This window comes from Carcharhinus amblyrhynchos, chromosome 3 (genome assembly GCF_965287045.1).
Source record: "Carcharhinus amblyrhynchos chromosome 3, sCarAmb.v2.hapA, whole genome shotgun sequence".
Classification (NCBI taxonomy): Eukaryota; Metazoa; Chordata; class Chondrichthyes; order Carcharhiniformes; family Carcharhinidae; genus Carcharhinus; species Carcharhinus amblyrhynchos.
Genome location: NC_137326.1, coordinates 95655868 through 95675803, shown reverse-complemented (window position 1 = coordinate 95675803; position 19936 = coordinate 95655868). Strand labels below are relative to the sequence as shown.

At 44.6% G+C, this 19936-nt stretch overlaps 1 protein-coding gene across 1 annotated transcript in view; it reads left to right on the top strand.

Annotated features, from left to right (window-relative positions):
* Nucleotides 1-19936, top strand: part of pik3cb (phosphatidylinositol-4,5-bisphosphate 3-kinase, catalytic subunit beta) — a 199835-nt gene that overhangs the window by 77153 nt on the left and 102746 nt on the right. The gene's annotated exons all lie outside the window — the stretch shown is intronic.

The window sequence follows — 19936 nt, the reverse complement described above, 5'->3', positions numbered from 1 at the left end:
GTGCTAACCACTGTGCTACCATCCTGCGTTTTTTCTTTCAGATTCCAGCATCCACAGTAATTTGCCTTTAATTGAGGGAGATGGATTGCTGATCTGGAAATGGTTCCTTTTGTTTGGTTAGGAATTAAATCCGTAAGATTTCACCCCAGAGTACATTTTCTAAATAACAAAGGTTGGGTTTTTGGTGCAGTTGCATAGCATTGGATGACCTTGGATGTAAGTAATATGACAATTATTTTTAGAAAAAAAGCACCTTTCAACTTCAATATCTTACTGTGAGCTTCTTCAATAAACGTATCCAAGACTGAAATAGAATATTAAGTGTAGGCTTCTGTAAGAAAACAAAATCTGTGAAGTTGTCTTACTGGTGCTAAATGAAGGTCAAATTCACTCAGAAATTGGATCTTGTATTTGCCAAAGGAATTTGGTAGAGTTTTGTATTCTGAACTGGCCTCGAGTGAATTCGATCCATCTTTGTGTAAAGTGATAGACAGAATTTTTTTCTCATTCATCTTCCTTTTTCCCATTTTCATCTCTACTCTCCTGGAGGCACTTCCCATTTGTACCTTTGTTCCCTGTGCGTAATTTTTCATGCCTGAGTTTCGACTGAGTGAGTGGGCTGACTATTCAATCGCAGTAGGCATCACAGTGACACTCAATCCTGACCTTACTAAATGTGCACAGATTGGGCAGAGTTTGCTGCATAGCTATTGGGACCAGGGTTAACAAGAATAGCTATACTGAGGACACTTACACTACTCTCCAGGATATCATCTTGAAAAGATTATCCTGGTCCTGTAGTGCTTTTGCTCTTTGGTAATTCGCAACTGGTTCAGGGACTAATGGATTGCAGAGAATTTTCTGGCCAGCTTTTCTTTTCCATTCTCGTTTACTCTTGCGGTCTGGTTTAATGAAAGCAGATTGCAGTCTGGAGAATCTTTTTCCTGCATCCCTTTTATTGTTCTAGCTAAACCAGACTTAGAATTACATGAATTACTTGATCAAAATTAGAATACATTTTAAGTCATGCCACAACACACATCTTGGCAGAGATTCTGATCTGGGCAGTCGTTTTAAACATTTGCTGCAAATTACAGGTGAATAATGAGCAATTGGAGCTGAACCAGTAACATCTAGGATCCACATGACTTACTTAGAATGGGCAACTATACAGTGATCCGTTCCATTGCCAGATAGAACTGGTTTGACCCCAACCTGTGTGAGTGTTTATATATATTTTGTGTCTGCAGATGTTATCAGTCTAAACTGTGCTGTTTTACTCTAAGAATTAAACTCAAATGCTTTATATATACACAAACAAAAGTAATAAAATTTGTACTTTTCTTGAGTTGTTTTCAATAAAGTCCATGTTATCTTCAGTTACCCCGACACCCCCCACCCCCCTCAGTTTGAAAGTGAGCGTATAACTCTTGGTGCCATAGTTGAAAAAATGCACTAGTGCTGAGTAAATCGCAATGTGCAATGTGTTAAAGATCAACAACACCACCCCCTCCCCCAGACCCCGACCCCCCCATTAGTAGGAAGTGTCCCTCATTCAGCTCAGATAAGGAGCGCAGTTGATTCAACTGCCTGTTCATCTCCAGTGTGCTGCTAAATGCTAGAGGTCCCACATTCAGCTGTGACAACCAGAGTATGCTTCAAAACAGAGTACATTAGGGTTGTAGTAAAGGAGTTTAACAACATAAAGGTTGTCTACTTTTTACATTAAAATGTGCTGTTTGGAAATTGATGCCATTAGCTTCAGAGTCAGCTGAGAGTTTATTACATACATTAGAGGTAATTGGTGCTTTAGAACACTCAGTTGTCCAGCATTGTAAAGAAGGAAGTTTTGTTCGGTGGCCTCATATGGATTTGCAGTACTGAACTGGATTGTGGCATTGGGCTTCAGCCATCTTCCCAGTTGGTATTCTTGTAGCAGTTAACATGTCTAGCCCTAAGTTTGATTGAGTACAGGTGTATACCTTGTGCTTATAATTTAGAGTTTATAATAGTTTCCGGTGATTGTAAATGATGAATATTTGCTTAAAGCTGAGAAGTGTTTTCCTGTTTTGGTTCTTCCTTTCGCAATGGTGGCAGAGTGGAGGAAGGAAGGAGCCTCTGTTCTTAATTCTGCGATATGTTTTTACATGTGATTGAAATTTTCACCATCTTGGCACAGGGACACTTGAGACTTCGGCAATTTCTAAAGTATCTCAAGCCTTTCATTCATAGCTTTATCTTAAAAGTGAAATGCTCTTTATGAAAAAGGCACATTCAGTACTTGATCCAGTTATACTATCACATTTGCATCACTGGGAGGAGCTTTCAATGCCTGATGATAGGGATAAAAATAACCAATGTATGTCCATATTCAGGTCCTGCTGTAATGGGAGAAACGGCAAAGTAAGACTCTCCTCCAAGATGCTTGATTCTGCAATTGAGATATAACTCCCCATGTCTGCATGGGTTTCCTCTGGCTGCTCTGATATCCTCCCATAATTAAAAGATGTGCAGGTTAGCTGGATTAGCATTCCAAAATGCCCCTTTAGTGTCCCAAAATGTGTAGGTTAGGGGATTGGCGCAATAAATGTGGGGTTATGGGAATCAGACCTGGGATAAGATGCTTTATCAGAGAGTTTGTGCAGTTTTGATGGGCCAAATGGCCTTCTGCACTGTAGGATTCTTTGATTCTATAAGATCATAGAATAATTATAGAGGAGGTGAATCATTTAAGCCATCTTAGTTCACCAAAGTTTGCCCCATTTATCAGTACATGGGGGAAGAGGAGATCTTGTGGTGCACTGGGTAGCATCGCCACTGCTGAGCCAGTGCCCACCCAGGACTTGATAGCCCAGGAATATGCATTCAGAGGGGAGCCAAACAGGTTGAGTATCAATCCTTCTCACACACACCAATGACAGCCAGTAAGAATGGGAGAGATTCCTGATCAGGCACTGTGATGGAAGGAACGTTGGTCTCTCCAGCATCTCGATCATAGCTCGAGACTGCATCGTGCATGTATACATGCCTTAAGTTACAGTAACTCAAACTCACTGAGTGAACTGTAATACTACCACCACAAGTAGGAAGGAGAAGACAGCAGCAGAGACTTCAAAGCAAGTTTAAGTAATGCTGGCCTGGCCAGCAATGCTCACATCCCATAAACGAATAATAAAACAAAAATTCTTGGCATTCACATTAAATGGAAGATTCCATCATCTTGAGGTTTGGAGTTTTTCCACCAGCGTTATATCATATTTTGATCCTTACTTTGTTTTTGGTACTACTGGAATAGCTGTGGTTTTAGCCGAGCCATATTTTATGTCAGTTTCCTCCACCCTGCTCTTGAAGATGCTAACTCAAGCCCAATACAATCAATGCTGGCCCTCCTTAGGATCCTTGTCCAAGTGGTTAACTTCGTAGTCAATCCTTGACTATATGTGATATTTCCCTTGTCGAGATCGGTAGAAATTAACCTGGAACAAAAGATACTTTTTGAGATATCTCACTGTCTTTGTTGAGATCAGCTAATTTTCTGATCACAAAGAACTAAATTGGAGTCCTTGTTAGTCTGTACAACTTAGAATTGTGCCATTTTTGGATAGCCATTCACTGAGCCATCTGTCATGTGACTTGCTTAAAATTTTCTTATTAAATTTACATGATGCTCTTGCTTACAGGTGTTACAGTATTTCAGCACTGTGTTGCATAGGCACACAGACAACTATATTCTTTCTTGAATGAGCAAACCATCAGTTAATAGGACTATGTAGATTCAAGTGATTGCACAAAGAAATAAAATAACCTGATGTTTCTAGCAAATACCCTAAGTGTACGTGCCAACCTAACAAATTGCACAGCCACCAACAATTTGAGAACCTGAACAGCCATAATGTGAAAATGAGTAGTTTTACTTTTAGAAAAAAATCATCAATGCTGGATGTACATGTTCGTTCTTTTTTTATTGCAGGAGTCAAAACACAAATTCAGAAATGGGGAATTTCAAATGTTGAAGAGACAAATTGGGGTGCCTTTCTACTGGAGTGGCACCCAATAAGGCTGATTCTCTTCCCTCCAACCTAGACTTCATGGAGGCAACTGATGTTGGACTCTCTCTTCCCACTTAGCCTCAGTTAATGCTGGCAATCTCCTTCCTTCTACACCCAGCCTCTCCTCTCTTGCGACCACTCCTCCACCCCGCACCAAGAGCTGCTCCAAGCTCTTGCCCTGATTCTTCTCTCCATTATTTCTGTCCACCTTCATTCTCAAATCACTTTCTTCTTTCCTTCATTGCCATTTATACCATCCCTTCCACTGCTCCAGACCAGAAATTCTGTCCTCTACAGCTGCATTCTTTCCCCTCATCCCACTTCCCCTTTCCTCTTTGAGCTTCAGCCAGTTTGTTTGTAAAATGACTGAATACTGCAGTGGTTCCAGTGAAGTTGTGGTTTGAGTCATGTTATTATCTTTGCTTGTGTTATATCTTGCTGGAGCAGGAAAGCATTAACTTAATCCACTTAATTTATCAATACTGGTTTTATAATTGAATCCAGTGCACTCAGCATTGCTTCTTGCTTAACTCGCTTTCACTGATGTGAAATGGAATTTGAAAACCTCACTTACATAGGAGGACAGAGTAGCTAGCACCATTTCATGTATGTAATTCTCCGACAATTTGCAAACGCTGGAAGTAAATTTTGAGAAAAACCAATTTAATTACGACACAGGAAGTTTCCTATCAGTGAAGTTTTGTTTCCTTGTTGCAATTGCTGAAGGTCTTTTGGCATTGTTTTCGGACATGAATCATCAGTTTGGAGGAAGAGAGTGAGAAGCGAGAATGCAAAACCCAAATGTACCAGCTAGATAACGTGGAAGTTCATGTCAGGGATATTGTGGACAAAACCATCATAGGTTTATACCTCTATTAAAATATAAGTATAATTGTGGTTGGATCATAAACAGATGTAGAAGAAACTTTACGCGACAGGAAAATATCGTAAAACAAGGCTGAGGTGCAAGAAGCAGGTGGAACTGAAACATGCAGACAAGGAGGTCCCAAGTTCATTTCCTGGTGAGAATAGGATGCTATAATTAGCCATTGCATCCTTGGGCTAGACAAAAAAACACACACAGCCAGAGTTCCTGCTCCTGGCTCTGGTTGGAAGGATTTGCAGATGTCTGGTCAAGGAAGGTTGGACATCAAACTCTGTCCCAAGTGATTTGAATATCAACTGCTGCCTTTCCAGATTCCTGTATCAAGAATTACGCTGAGCATGTTATGTAGCACAGCAACTGTTCTCTTTAGTAAATGGATCATTTCCCATGTTCCCATTCATAGGCAACTTGTAATTCTCTTGCCTTGTGGTGAGTTTGGTGGCCGGGGTGCATTTTAATTGGGTAGGAAGGTAAGGACCTGGCCACCTTCCCATCTCCATCGCAATTATCTTCTGTACAGGAAGGCTCATGAGTGGTCTTCTCACCTCAGTGCCAATAGAGGTCCTAATTGGTTTCTTAAGGGCTTCTTCCCACTGGTGATAAGAGAGAATCCAATGATGGGCAGGGCTTGTCATTTGGGGAGTACAGGCAAATTGTGGTATTGTGGTATCTTTTCCTTGCGGGCTCCCTGGGATGGAGGGGATCCCTCGTTCAAAGACACTCAGTGGCCGACCGAGGGATCCGGCCTCAGGAAGAGGGTCCCCTCTGAAAATCACTCCCCTGGCCAACTGCCACACCACCTCATAGCCCCTCCCCCATGACAACAACCCCCACCACCACCACCACCTGTGCCTGGGTCCCTCCCCATTCCGAGGCCTTGGGTTGGTGTAGTACTGGCAGCAGCTACCACCTTCCTGATGACATTACTGAGTACAGAAGAACTAGTAGTAGAGATATGATCGGTGCAACTTGTGGGCCAAAGGGCCTGTTTGTGCTGTAGTTTTTCTATGACTCTAACTGCCAGCTTCTGGGTGGAAGGAGCTTCTACTCTTGATCCCAGGGAAAGGCCTTTCAAGTTCTTGAGTAGCATTTAATTTGAAGGATCTTCACTAAGAGAGGCAATGTGGGGCTCCTGCTTGCTGTCCATGCTGAGACACCCATTAGCTCCTTTTAAACCCAACCCCATCCTGTCTTTGTTCATGCACCATTGGTTTGCATATTTTCAATTGATTTTTCACTCATCAAATTAATTTATTTTAACATTGCTTTCAAACTTTAGGCTTAAAGGAATGACCATTTGGGTAAGTGGGTGACTAGTGACTGTGGAACCATTCACCAGTAGAGTGGCATTTCCAGGAGAGGAAGGGAGAAGTGATTGAACGTTTCACCATGCAGTACTGAAAATATTCTAGCAAATGTGCAGTTGGTGAAGCTGCAATGAAAGGCGTTCTTATCCGATGAATGGAAGGTCATGTGGGACGTTATTTTTTTGCCTCGTTTAGGAAGTGGCCATGTTTTGAATGAAGAAACCAAAACAGCTGACACAAACACCTCTGACTTTATCACTCTCAAATAGTAGCTCATCTGTTTTTCAAAGCTGATTAAAATTCTTGTCATGTTACTGTTGAAAGCCCAGATGGGCCTATTGGCTCACTTACAGCCCTGACAGTAGTGAGGAGGATTAGTCACTTAACCACATTCTCGCACCCTGGCACACTTTGGCCTATGACTCAGGCTCACAGCTGTCCCGTGTTTCTGATCCATGCTATTTTCTCTATAATAATCTTGCGTGGAATCTGCTGGCTGTCATTTTGAGACGATTGATTACGTAACATAATTGGCAGAAAAGAGGAAGGAGAAAGCATGGCAGTTCACCTACAGACTTTGCTTTTCCGGCACCCTTTAACTAAATATGAAAAGTTAGGAATTTTGTTTCTGCGAGGACGTCTGTAAAGTTCTTTTTTACCTCCCTGTGGTTCTTGTTTGACAAGCCTTGCATGTTTCATTTAAACCAGCTTACAATGGCTAATCGAGTTTGCTGATACCTAAAAGCTATTGCTCACATTTCAAAACTGTTTGTTTTCTGCATTGATTTTCAGAGGATAAGAAGAATGGCTGAGTTCTATTAATGGTTTCATTGTTTTCTCCTTCCCATGGCTACCTTGCTGCCACTCAGTGTTACACCTGACAGACTGTCCAGCAGTCACCCAAAGAACAAAGAACAACCCAGCACGGGAAACAGGCCCTTCAGCCCAACAAGCCCGCGCCGCCGCATCACCCTACACCTATTCTACCCTGCGTGTCTACGAATAGAACCCCTGACTTAGCCAGATTCAGGGGAGAATAGTGTCAATTTGGTAAAACCAATCAGCCTAAGAGCACATCTTTGGGGTGTGGGAGGAAACCGGAGCACCCGGAGGAAACCCACGCAACCACAGGGAGAATGCACAAACTCCCACAGACACAGGCCCAAATCCATGTGTCTGCACAGCTAGCAGTGCTAGTCACCGAGCTGTTGCGGCGCCCTTCTACCGGTCCAGGATCAAGCACACACACCGACACGAAGTACTAGGCCACTCCTGGAACCTCCAAGAGTAGCCCACGCACGACCCACCGTGTGCATGCCCCTCGTTTGACAATGAGGTGGACCTCCACCTGCGGAATAAAAGACAAAAACGTTAATCACAAGCCTGCCTTTCCGGTCTCTCCCGAGGTTCTAACCCTTATTTAATAACCCCTACCATAACCCTCCATCCTCGTTTCACTCATGTGCCTATCTAACTGAACCTTAAACGAGTCCAACATTCCCGCCTCCACCACCCTACTCGGTAGCGCGTTCCATACCCCCACAACTCTCTGCGTAAAGAACCTTCCTCTCATATCCAAATTATATCTCTCCCCCCTCACCCTTAAATCATGTCCTCTTGTATTTGTTACCAATCTAGGGAGCAGTCTCTCACTATTGACTCTGTCTATTCCCTTCAGTATCTTATATACCTCTATCATGTCCCCCCTCAATCTCCGTCTTTCCAAGGAGAACAGTCCCAGTTTCTCCAACCTTTCCTTGTACCCCAGCCCCTCCATGCCAGGCAACATCCTGGTAAACCTCCTCTGCACCCTTTCCAGAGCCTCCACGTCCTTCCGGTAGTAAGGTGACCAGAACTGGACGCAGTACTCCAAATGCGGTCTAACCAACGTTCTATACAACTGAAGCATTAGACGGCAGCTTTTAAACTCTATACCTCTTCCTATAAGGGCTAGCATTCCATAAGCCTTCCTGACAACATTCTCCACTTGTGTCGCAACCTTCATGGATTTGTGAACCTGCACTCCCAGGTCCCTCTGTATTTCTATACTCCTAATCGGTCTACCTTTTATCACATAGCTCCTCTCTGCATTATTCCTTCCAAAATGCATCACCTCGCATTTGTCAGGATTAAATTCCATCTGCCACCTATCTGCCCACTGCACCAACCTATCTATATCCTGTTGTATCACCTCACAATCCACTTCGGTACCCGCCAACCCTGCCATCTTGGTGTCATCAGCAAACTTGCTGATCACACCACCTACGCTCTCTTCCAAGTCATTTATGTAGACTACAAAGAGGAGAGGTCCCAGTACTGAGCCCTGCGGCACACCACTGGTCACTGGCCTCCAGCCAAAGTCCCCTCCACTACTACCCTCTGTCTCCTATTACCCAGCCAGTTCTCAATCCACCTAGCTACCTGACCTTGTATCCCATGCGCCTTAACCTTTTCTACCAGCCTACCATGAGGGACTTTGTCAAACGCCTTACTGAAATCCATATAGATGACATCAACGGCTCTCCCATCGTCAACCGTTTTTGTCACCTCCTCAAAGAATTCCACCAGATTCATAAGGCAAGACCTCCCTCTAACAAAGCCATGTTGCGTATCCCCAATCAGACCGCAACGCTCCAAATGCTCATACATCCTACCCCTAAGTACTTTTTCCATTAATTTCCCTACCACCGATGTCAAACTCACCGGCCTATAATTTCCAGGGTTATCCCTGCTACCTTTTTTGAACAGCGGTACCATATTTGCTACCCTCCAGTCTTCTGGGACCTCACCTATGTCCAAAGAAGAGACAAAGATTTGCGCCAGAGGCCCAGCAATTTCATCTTTCACCTCCCTAAGCAGCCTGGGATAAATACCATCAGGCCCCGGAGCTTTATCCGTCCTTACACTACCTAAAAGCCCTAGCACTTCCTCCCTCGTAATAGATATTTCCTGCAGCTGATCCTCAGCTCCCTCTAACAGACCGCACGATTCCGAACCCCTCTCCTTCGTGAATACCGACACAAAGTATTCATTCAGGAGCTCCCCCATTCCCTCCGACTGAATACATATCTCCCCACTTTTGTCCCTAAGAGGACCAATTTTCCCTCTAACTACTCTCTTGCTCCTAATATAGGAATAAAATGCCTTCGGATTTTCCTTAATCCTACCAGCCAAAGCCATTTCATGCCCTCTCTTCGCCCTTCTAATTCCCCTTTTTAGCTCCCTCCTACTCTCTCTATATTCCTCCAGCGCACTCTCTGTACCCAGTCGTTTCGACCTAACATACACCTCCCTCTTCTTCCTGACCAAGTCTTCAATATCCCCCGTAATCCACGGCTCTCTAATCCTACCTTTCCCATCCTTCCGCTTAACCGGAACATACCTCCCCTGCAACCATTTCATTTTGCCTTTAAAAGCCTCCCACTTGCCAACCGTGGACTTGCCAGCTAACAGTCCCTCCTAATCAGTGTCCTGCAGCTCCCTCCTAATCCTGCCATAGTTCGCCTTTCCCCAGTTCAGCACACTCCCGTTCGGCCGGCACTCGTCCCTTTCCATTTTTATCCTAAAGTAGACGGACTTGTGGTCACTATTAGCCACATGTTCGCCTACCTCTACCTCTCCCACCTGCCCCGGCTCATTACCTAACGCTAAATCCAGTATAGCCCCTCCCCTAGTCGGACTAGTTACATACTGCTCTAGAGACCCTTCCAAAACACATTTCACAAACTCCTCTCCCTCTGTACCCCCAGCTCTAGGCCCCCTCCAATTCACTCCAGGAAGATTAAAGTCCTCCACTACAACCACCCTATTCTTCCTGCACCTATCCAAAATGCCCCTGCAAATGCCTTCCTCCACTGACCTCGGGCTGTTGGGTGGCCTATAATACACCCCTAGCAACGTAATCTCTCCCTTTTTATTCCTCAACTCCACCCACAGTGACTCAATCCCTATCTCTTCTATATTGTCCTCCCTCTGCACTACTTGATGCTTTCCTTGACTAACAGTCCCACCCCTCCACCTCTCTTCAACCCTCCTCTGTCACACCTAAAACACTTGTACCCAGGAACATTCAGCTGCCAGTCCTGCCCTTCCCTTAACCATGTCTCTGTTACAGCCACCACATCTAACTGCCTCACAAACATCAAGGCCTTAATCTCATCCGTTTTCCCTGCCACACTCCTAGCATTGAAACAGACACAGTTCAACCCACAAGTGTCCCTCGGAACCTCCTTCTCCCTGATACTTTTCCTTTCACCCGACTCTCTCCCAGCCACCTCCCCACCCCCCCTCCATATTAGTTTAAACCCTTCATAAACACCCCAGCTAACCTCCCCACTAAGACATTAGTTCCCCTCCCGTTCAAATTCTCCCCACCCCTCCTGTACAATTGCCCTTCTCTCCTAAACACCTCCCAGTGATCCACAAAAGTAAAGCCCTCCACCCTACACCAATCCCTCAACCATGCATTAACTACCTTAAGAAGCCCACAACATTAGAATTATAGAATCCCTGCAGTGCAGAAGGAGGCCACTCAGCCCATCAGATCTGCACCAACCACAATCCCACAATGCCCCATCCCCATAACCCAATGCATTTACCCTAGCTTGTTTGTACAAGTCAGGAATGTAATGGAATACTCCATTTGTCTGAATGAGTGCACCTCCCAAAACATTGAAGAAGCTCAGCACTGTCCAGGAAAAAGCAGCCCGTTTGATTGCTACCCCTTCCACAAACGTTCAACCCCTCCACTACCGATAAACAGTGGCAGAAGTGTGTGCTGATTACAAGATGCCCTCCAGAACTCACCAAGGTTCCTTCAGCAGCACCTTCCAAACTCATGAGACCATCTTGAAGGAAGGTGCAGCAGACAACTGGGAACAGCACCTGGAGGTTTCCCTCCAAATCACTGACCATCCTGCGTTGGAAATATGTCATTGTTCCTTCACATTTGCTGGTCAAAGTACTGGAATTCACTGCCTAACAGAACAGCGGGTGTACCTACACCTCGGACTGCAGTGAATCAAGAAAGCAGTGAGCTGCCTCCTTTCGAAGGACAGCTCTGGCCAGTGACGCCCATAATCCTGTAAAGTAAATTAAAAGAGATTTTACATTACTGTACAAACTTACACTAATCTCATTGTGTTTTGGGGCAGCAGAGTGGTTAGCACTGCTGCCTCATAGTGCCAGAGACCCGGGTTCGATTCCTGGCTTGGGTCACCGTCTGTGGAGTTTGCACATTCTCCCCTTGTCTGTGAGGGTTTCCTCTGGGTTCTTGGGTTCCCTTCCACAGTGCAAAGATAATTCAAACATGGATGTAATCTCATCCAACCCCATAACCCTTCAATATCTGCATTCATTTAATTCTGATCATCCCTGAATTTAATTGCTCCATCATTAGTGACCATGCCTCCAGGCACTAAGCTCTGGAATACCCATCCCCAAATCTCTGACTATCTGTCAGAGCAAAGAACTTGAATCCAACAGTCTTAGTATTGTTTAGAGAGTCCAGGAAGAAAAGATTAAAAATACTTACAAAGATAGATTGTTAGTAAGGTTGGAAATGTGACTTAAAAGGAAGACGAAACACAATGCAAAGGAAGGTTTAATTTGTTTCCTCCTCCAATTGTTTTGCCTTACAAAGGTTGTGACCCCCTACAAGGGTACAGTTTATAGTTGCAGGTGTTCTTCAGTACGAAATCCCATTATCCATTTTCCTATCTCAGCTGGACTTTACATTAACATACAATTCAGCTGTGGGAAATTACAGTGGGATAGATTGATTGTCCATGTGCTTGATTTCCATAGGCACACGAGTTGGGAGCTGGTGATTAAGAATAGACCAATTTAACTGTTTTTGTTCTTGTGTTGGAGGGAACAGATTATTTATTGTGCCCTGTTGCTGCCCTTTCTAGAGTTTGTCTGAATTAAATGCTCAAGAGAGTTAACCTGAGACTAACCTAGCCTTTATAGGACCATGTTGTAAACTGCGTTTGGCTAATACTTTGTCCCTGGAGACGGGAAGGAAGTTTTGTCAATGTAACAATCTCAGAATTGTGGATTTGAGTATTTCAAATGAGGAAAAATTGTCACATGTCAGTCTTACTGCCTGAGTAACGTGGCTACTTTTATCTTTCCTCCCCCCACCCCACTCCCTCTCTGCAATCTGCAGTGCAAACAGTTGCTACTGGGGGTAATTTAGACCATTTTAGTGCTTTTCATTTTAACACTGAGATTTCTTCACTGCTTTCCTTCCTCAGCCTTCATATAGAACAGCTTCACATCCTTTGTGATTTCAAGCTCCATATGAACTTATCATGTTCTCTCTCCTTTGAGCTTACTGCCCTGTCTTCCTCCCTTAATCTCTCCCTCTATATAAACTTCCCAAACCATATTCACAAATGCTCATTGTCCTTGTCATTTCACAATGTCTTGCTATTTCTATAGTTTTGATTACTGGTAAAACCCTCTCTGATCCCTTCCATATAACGCTCATCACCCACATCCCCCTTCCACACCCCAATCTTTCTGTATTACTGGAAAGAGCCATTTCCCAATTCACTTTCAAAATCCCTTACTCTCAGCCCTCTATTCATTACATTACTGGTTCATTCAAAAGTGTCCTCACCACCACAGTTGGACAACGTGGGGCTTTTATTCCTCAAATAAAGATATACCTGCTGTGGATTATGAATTAATTCTAAATGCTGACATTGTTTATGATAGGATCATACAATCCCTGCAGTGCAGAGTGAGGCCATTTAGCCCACTGAGTCTTCACTGACTCTTTCACAGGCCCACCCCCTGTCCCATGCATTTATCCTGCTAATCCCCCCTAATCTACAATCTTGGGACATTAAAGGACGATTTAGCATGGCCAATCTATCTAATCTGCGGGAGGAAACTGGAACACCTGGAGGAAATTCACGCAGACACAGGGAGAGTTTGCAAACTCTATGTAGATAGTCACCCAAGGTGGGAATCGAACCTGAGTCCCTGGAGCTGTGAAGCAACAGTGCTAACCACTGTGCCACCGTGCCCACTCTGTCTGCTATCAAATCTTTTGATGTAGTTTCTCAATCTACTTTGGCCAACTTGCATTCTAATAGCTATGTGGTTTGTTTTGTTCAAGTTTAAGACCCTGGATTTGGACTGAAGTAAATTACTTTGAAGCTCATTGTGAAATTCTGTCAAATTCTGAATGCTTAATTAGCTTCTTTTCATTTCACAATACTGGAACTAAAATTACCTGTTCCCAGTTGGTTCTTCAACTGACTGACTGATAAAAATATCTTGAATGGATTTTCTGAACTAGTACTCTGCACACTTACTGCAAATTTGTTTTGTCCTATCTATCTGAAGATTACAATTCCAGATGATTATTGCATTACCCTTGTTGCATAAACTTCTAATTAGATGATTTATAATCTGTCTGACACTACTACTATTGTGAGAAAGGGATCTATACATCACTCCCACTTATGTTTTCTGTTTGTTTCTTAACTTCATCAAGCTGATTCTAATTTTATTTTCCAAATGGAGATCCTTTTCTTTCTACTCTCTTTATTCCATCCCTTATCAGTGAATTCCGTTCTATCCCCACTGCCCCCTTTTCTTTCCATTTTGCCCCTCCCTTTAAAAGTAGAGGATTCTAGACTATTAATTCGTCAACCTTAGTCATTTTGTAACCACAACTTCATGGCTATTGGATTAAACCCACTTATTTCTATTTGTGCAAACAATTTATTTGCAATAAAATTAATCTAATTTTGTTGCAAATGCTTTGTTATTCAAGTATAGTGTCTTGAAATCTTAGTTACTAAAGTGCCATTTCTTTATTAAGCTCTGTCATGTCCATAATTCATGGAGATCATAAATTGTGTAAAGATGTGCTGGTTAGGTGCATTGACCTGAACAGGTGCCAGACTATGGCAACTAGGGGAATTTCACAACAACTTCATTGCAGTGTTAATGTAAGCCTACTTGTGACACTAATAAATAAACTTTCAAAATCAAACCTTACTTTCTGCTTATTTAAAAATAGACTTTGTTAGACCAAAAACATGGCAGTTACAGGTCACATGATATGCAAGTTGGTTACACTACTGACAATAATCACAGGACAAAGCTTCACCCTCATCCTTGTGGATACTCACACCTGTCATTGGTTGGATTCATTATAATCAATGAAACAAAGGAGCAACAGGTGGAATGTCTCCCTAGCCTCGACTTATTACCAAGGGAACACCATCAAAGCTCACTATTCCTGCAGAGGTGTGAATCAGATTTTGATTGGAAACGTAGGCCAGAATTTTCTCACTGGTGGGATCTTCTAGGTTTGCTGATGGCTCAACGGCAGGCAGGGAGGGGTGGTTCCAGAGAAGGTACCACCACTGACCAATATCAATTTGCCTCCGCTGCTGCGAAACATGCTGCAAGGCGGGGTGGAAAATCGGGCCTGTAGAAACTGACTCATCAATGTGTAATACCACTTAACCTAGGCTCCTTTGACCTTTGCAAAATTTTAACGATACATCCTAGTCTCATGTTACCATCCAACTTGTCGATGCCAAAGAAAGATTCCAGGCTGATAACCAAGTCTGCCTCAAGTCTAAACTTCTCAAAATCTGGTTCTCTCTCTGGAAGAATCCTGCCTTCACCTGTAGAGTGAACCAACTCTCTGTATGCTAACATCATGCTGCACCATCACCACTTTTGAAGGAATTCAGTTACTCCTGCTTTCGGCAGCTGAAACTGCCTGAACTTCAACTTGTATGTGAAGGAACCCTCGCTGGACTCTTATTTTCATGTGAATTAATATCTATACCCCTTTTTTAGTTGTAAAACTTCTTTACTCGCACGTGTGTGCCCCTTGGTTTCAAATAATGAATACATAATACTTCTGATTTAGCTCGAACGAGAGTTGTCCACCCCCTCGGGCCCATTTGTTTATCAACTACTCGAGTTATCACTTTACCAGGACACAGCTTCCAACTGGGTTTTAAGTGTTAGGTATGGTACATAGACTATTCATGAGAGCTTCGTTACTTTTTAATTGACAATCATTCATTGACAAGCCACATGGAATGGACCTACATTGTGAACTAAAACAAAATATTGCAAGTGCATCTGAATGATAAAATGCTTTAAAAAAAGACATGTCAGGCAATATATGTGGTCTGAGAAACCCAGTTCATGGCCTGGATCTTGGTGTAGAAGTGAGCTCTGAGAAGAGGAACTGTTGAACTTCATAGAGTTTTTACAGCACAGAATGAGGCCCGTTGTCCCTGAGCCAGAAGGTCAGGAAATAGAGAAGAACGGCCTCCTGAAAGTCCTGTAGAATAACTGCAGGGCTACATTAAATTTTGTCTTCACCCGCTGAGTTACATTGTACTTGACATTAACTCTGTTTCTCTCTCCCAGATGCTGCCAGACCTGCTGAGTTTTTCCAGCACTTTGTTTTTATTTCAGACCTGCAGTATCTGCAGTGTCTTGCTTTTATGTTCATCTGAATGAGTCTGGATTCGTAAGAATCACAACCCTGCACCAGAAAATCCGGGCACGTCAATTTCCACCCCAAGATTTCTTTCATGCACCTTTTACAAAACCAAATTTATCCATACAATGTAATGCTTCAACATGAAGTCTTTGGCCTTTTACTTTTAATCTTTTTTTAAAGATGTAAAATATTTGACTCCTGTAATTATTTTAAACTGTTATCTTCAGAATTATGTTTCACTGTCAATGAATTGACAACATCTTAGCATTCTATATTGAGTTAACATGAGCTTTGAATATTACCTTGAGCTGGTGGAACGGTTTTTAGACCTCCTTTGGGTTTAAGAACATAAGAAATAGGAGCAGGAGTAGGCCATCTAGCCCTTCGAGCCTGCCCCGCCATTCAATAAGATCATGGCTGATCTGTCGTGGTTCAGTTCCACTTTCCCGCCCTCTCCCCATAACCCTTAATCCCCTCTCTTATCAAAAACCCATCAACCCGCGTCTTAAAAATATTTAGCGAGGTAGCCTCCACCACTTCAATGGGCAGAGAATTCCAGAGATTCACCACCCTTTGAGTGAAGAAATTCTTCCTCAACTCCGTTCTAAACCGCACCCCCCTTTATCTTGAGGCTGTGCGCCCTAGTCCTACTATCCTTTCTGAGCGGGAAGAGTCTCTCCACCTCTATCCTATCCATCCCATTCATCATCTTATACGTCTCAATGAGATCTCCCCTCATTCTTCTAAACTCTAACGAGTACAAGCCTAGTTTATTTAGCCTCTCCTCATAGCTCAACCCCCTCAACTCTGGCATCAGTCTAGTAAACCTCCTCTGCACTCCCTCCAAGGCCAAAATATCCTTGCGTAAGTACGGTGCGTAAGTACGTAAGTAAAACTGCACACAGTACTCCAGCTGCGGCCTCACCAATGCCCTATACAGCCGCAGCAAGACCTCCCTACTTTTATATTCAATCCCCCTCGCTATGAAGGCCAGCATCCCATTCGCCTTCCTGACCACCTGCTGCACCTGCAAGCTGGGTTTTTGCGACTCATGCACAAGGACCCCAAGGTCCCTCTGCACCGTCGCCTGCTGCAGTTTTTTGCCACGTAAGTAATAATCCTTCCTACCATTCTTCCTACCAAAGTGGACCACCTCGCACTTGCCAACATTAAATTCCATTTGCCATTTCCTGGCCCATTCGCCCAGCCTATCTAGATCCTTCTGTAGACTCTCCTCACCCTCCGCACAATCTGCCGTTCCACCAATCTTGGTGTCATCAGCAAATTTCGACACCATACACTCGGTTCCCTCCTCCAGACCATCTATATAAATGCTAAATAGCTGAGGCCCCAGCACCGACCCCTGGGGCACTCCACTAGTCACCAACCGCCAATCCGAATAGCACCCATTGACCCCCACTCTCTGCCTCCTATTTGACAACCAATCCTCTATCCACGCTAACACCCTACCCCCAACTCCATGTCCCCTGACCTTCTGCAATAACCTCTTGTGAGGTACCTTGTCAAACGCCTTCTGAAAATCAAGAAAGACCACATCCACCGGATCTCCTCTATCCACCGCCCTAGACACATCCTCATAGAACTCCAGTAAATTTGTCAGACACGACTTCCCTTTAACGAAACCGTGCTGCGTCTGCTCTATCAAGCAATTCCCCTCAAGATGCCTCGCTATTTTCTCCTTGATGACGGATTCTAACATTTTACCTACAACAGACGTTAAACTAACCGGCCTATAATCCCCTGCCTTTTGCCTGGCACCCTTCTTAAACAACGGCGTAACATTAGCCGTTTTCCAATCTTCCGGCACTTTCCCAGAATCCAGCGACGTCTGGAAAATGACCTCCAAGGCATCCACTATCACCTCCGCCATTTCTTTCAGAACCCTCGGATGCATTCCATCCGGTCCTGGGGACTTGTCCACAATCAGCCCCTCCAGTCTGTCGAGGACCGCCTCTCTAGTAACAGTAATGTCATCGAGACCCTCCAATCCTACCACCTTTCCATCTCTAACACCCGGCAAATTATTCACATCCTCCTCCGTGAAGACCGAAACAAAAAAGTTATTCAAGACCTCAGCCATATCCCCATCCCCTACCACTAAGTCCCCCTTCTCATCCTCTAAGGGTCCAACGTTCACCCTAGCCAGCCTCTTCCTTTTTATATATTTATAAAAACTCTTGCTATCCTTTTTTATATTAAGCGCTAGCCCAGCTTCATAGTTTCTCCTACCCTTCTTTATCAAATTCTTTGTCAATCTTTGTTGACATTTAAACCTCTCCCAATCCTCTTCTCGCCCACTACTCTTAGCTACTCTAAACGCCTTCGCTTTTAATTTGACACTTTCCTTCACCTCCTTCGTTATCCACGGCTTATTACCTCTCCTCCTACGGTCCTTTTTGACCATCGGAATAAATTTCTGCTGAGCACCAAGAAAGATCTCCTTAAAGATCCTCCACTGCTCCTCAGCAGACCTACCTTCCAACGCGCTCCCCCAGTCCACATTCTCCAATTCTTCTGTCATCATACCGTACTCCCCTCTGTTCAAACAAAGGACGCGTGTCCGGGAACCCACTTTCTCCTCCTCCATCTGCAACAGAAACTCCACCATACAATGATCACTCTCCCCAAGAGGATCCTTCACCGCAAGGCCCCTAATTCTACCCGCCTCATTACATAGCACCAGATCCAAGATAGCTCGCTCCCTCATCGGCTCCAACACACACTGTTCAAGGAAACTGTCCCGGCAGCATTCCAAGAACTCCTCCTCGAGCCCACCGCATCCAATGGGTCGACCAATCAATATGTAGATTGAAATCCCCCATAATTACGGCCGTCCCATTCCTGCACGCCGCACTTATTTGCGCGTTAACAGCCCGTCCCACCTCCAGATCATTATTCGGGGGCCTATAGACGACACCCACCAGCGTCTTCCTCCCTTTGCTGTTCCTAATCTCTACCCGCAACGATTCCACGTTCTGCTCTTTGGTTCCTATATCATCCCTTGCTACCACCGTGATGCTATCCTTAATCAGCAGAGCTACGCCCCCCCCTTTTTCCCCCCGCCTATCCTTCCTAAACACTTGATACCCCTGGACATTCAGCTCCCAGTCCCTGTCACCTTGCAGCCACGTCTCTGTAATGGCCACCAGATCATATCCATTTGTGCTGATCTGCGCCACCAGCTCATCCACTTTATTCCGAATGCTTCGTGCATTCAGATAAAGTGCCTTCATCCCAGCCTTCACCTGGACCCTATTTGCCGTAACGCCACCAACCATAGTCACGCCCCCTACTCCCTTTATTATTGGGACATCCTCGGCCTCTACCCTTACCTGTACCCTCTCCTTAACTTTAGGCCTCGTAACGTCACCTACCCTCGCACCCCCCCCCCCCTAATTAGTTTAAAGCCCTGTCTACAGTCCTCTTTACATGATTCGCCAGGACTCTGGTCCCAGCATGGTTCAGACCAACCCCATCCCATCTGAACAGGTCCCACCTACCCCAATACTGATGCCAATGCCCCATAAATGCAAACCCATTCCTCCCACACCAATCCCTGAGCCACCCATTCACTTCCTTAATCCTATCAACCCTACGCCCGTCTGCACTCGGTTCAGGCAGTAGCCCAGAGATAACCACCTTGTCGGTTCTACTTTTTAATTCCATTCCCAGCTTTTCATACTCCCTCCCCAGATCCTCACTTCGCATTCTGCCTACGTCGTTGGCACCCACATGTACCGCAACGACTGGATTCCCACCCTCCCATTCCAGGTTCCTCTGCAGCCCAGATGCGACATCCCGGACCCGAGCACCAGGCAGACAACACACCCTTCTGTGCACTTTGTCATTGTGACAAAGGACAGTGTCAATACCCTTCACCCCTCTATCCCCAATTACTACTACGTTCCTTTTCACCTTCTCTTTGCCTATGTCCTGCTGCATCACTGTACCGTGTGCAGTTTGCTCACCAACCTCACCTCCCTCGTTCTCGTCCACACTGGAAGCAAGAACCTCAAACCTGTTATGCAGATTGAGAGGCTGAGGCCTCCGCTCCCCACCCCCCTTCCTCCGCTCCCCACCCCCCTTCCTCCTCTCAGCAGCCCCCTCTTGTTCCTGACCCTTAGAGTTAGCCAGTCTAGGGGGGGTGGATGTCACTTGCACCCCATTGACAATGGCA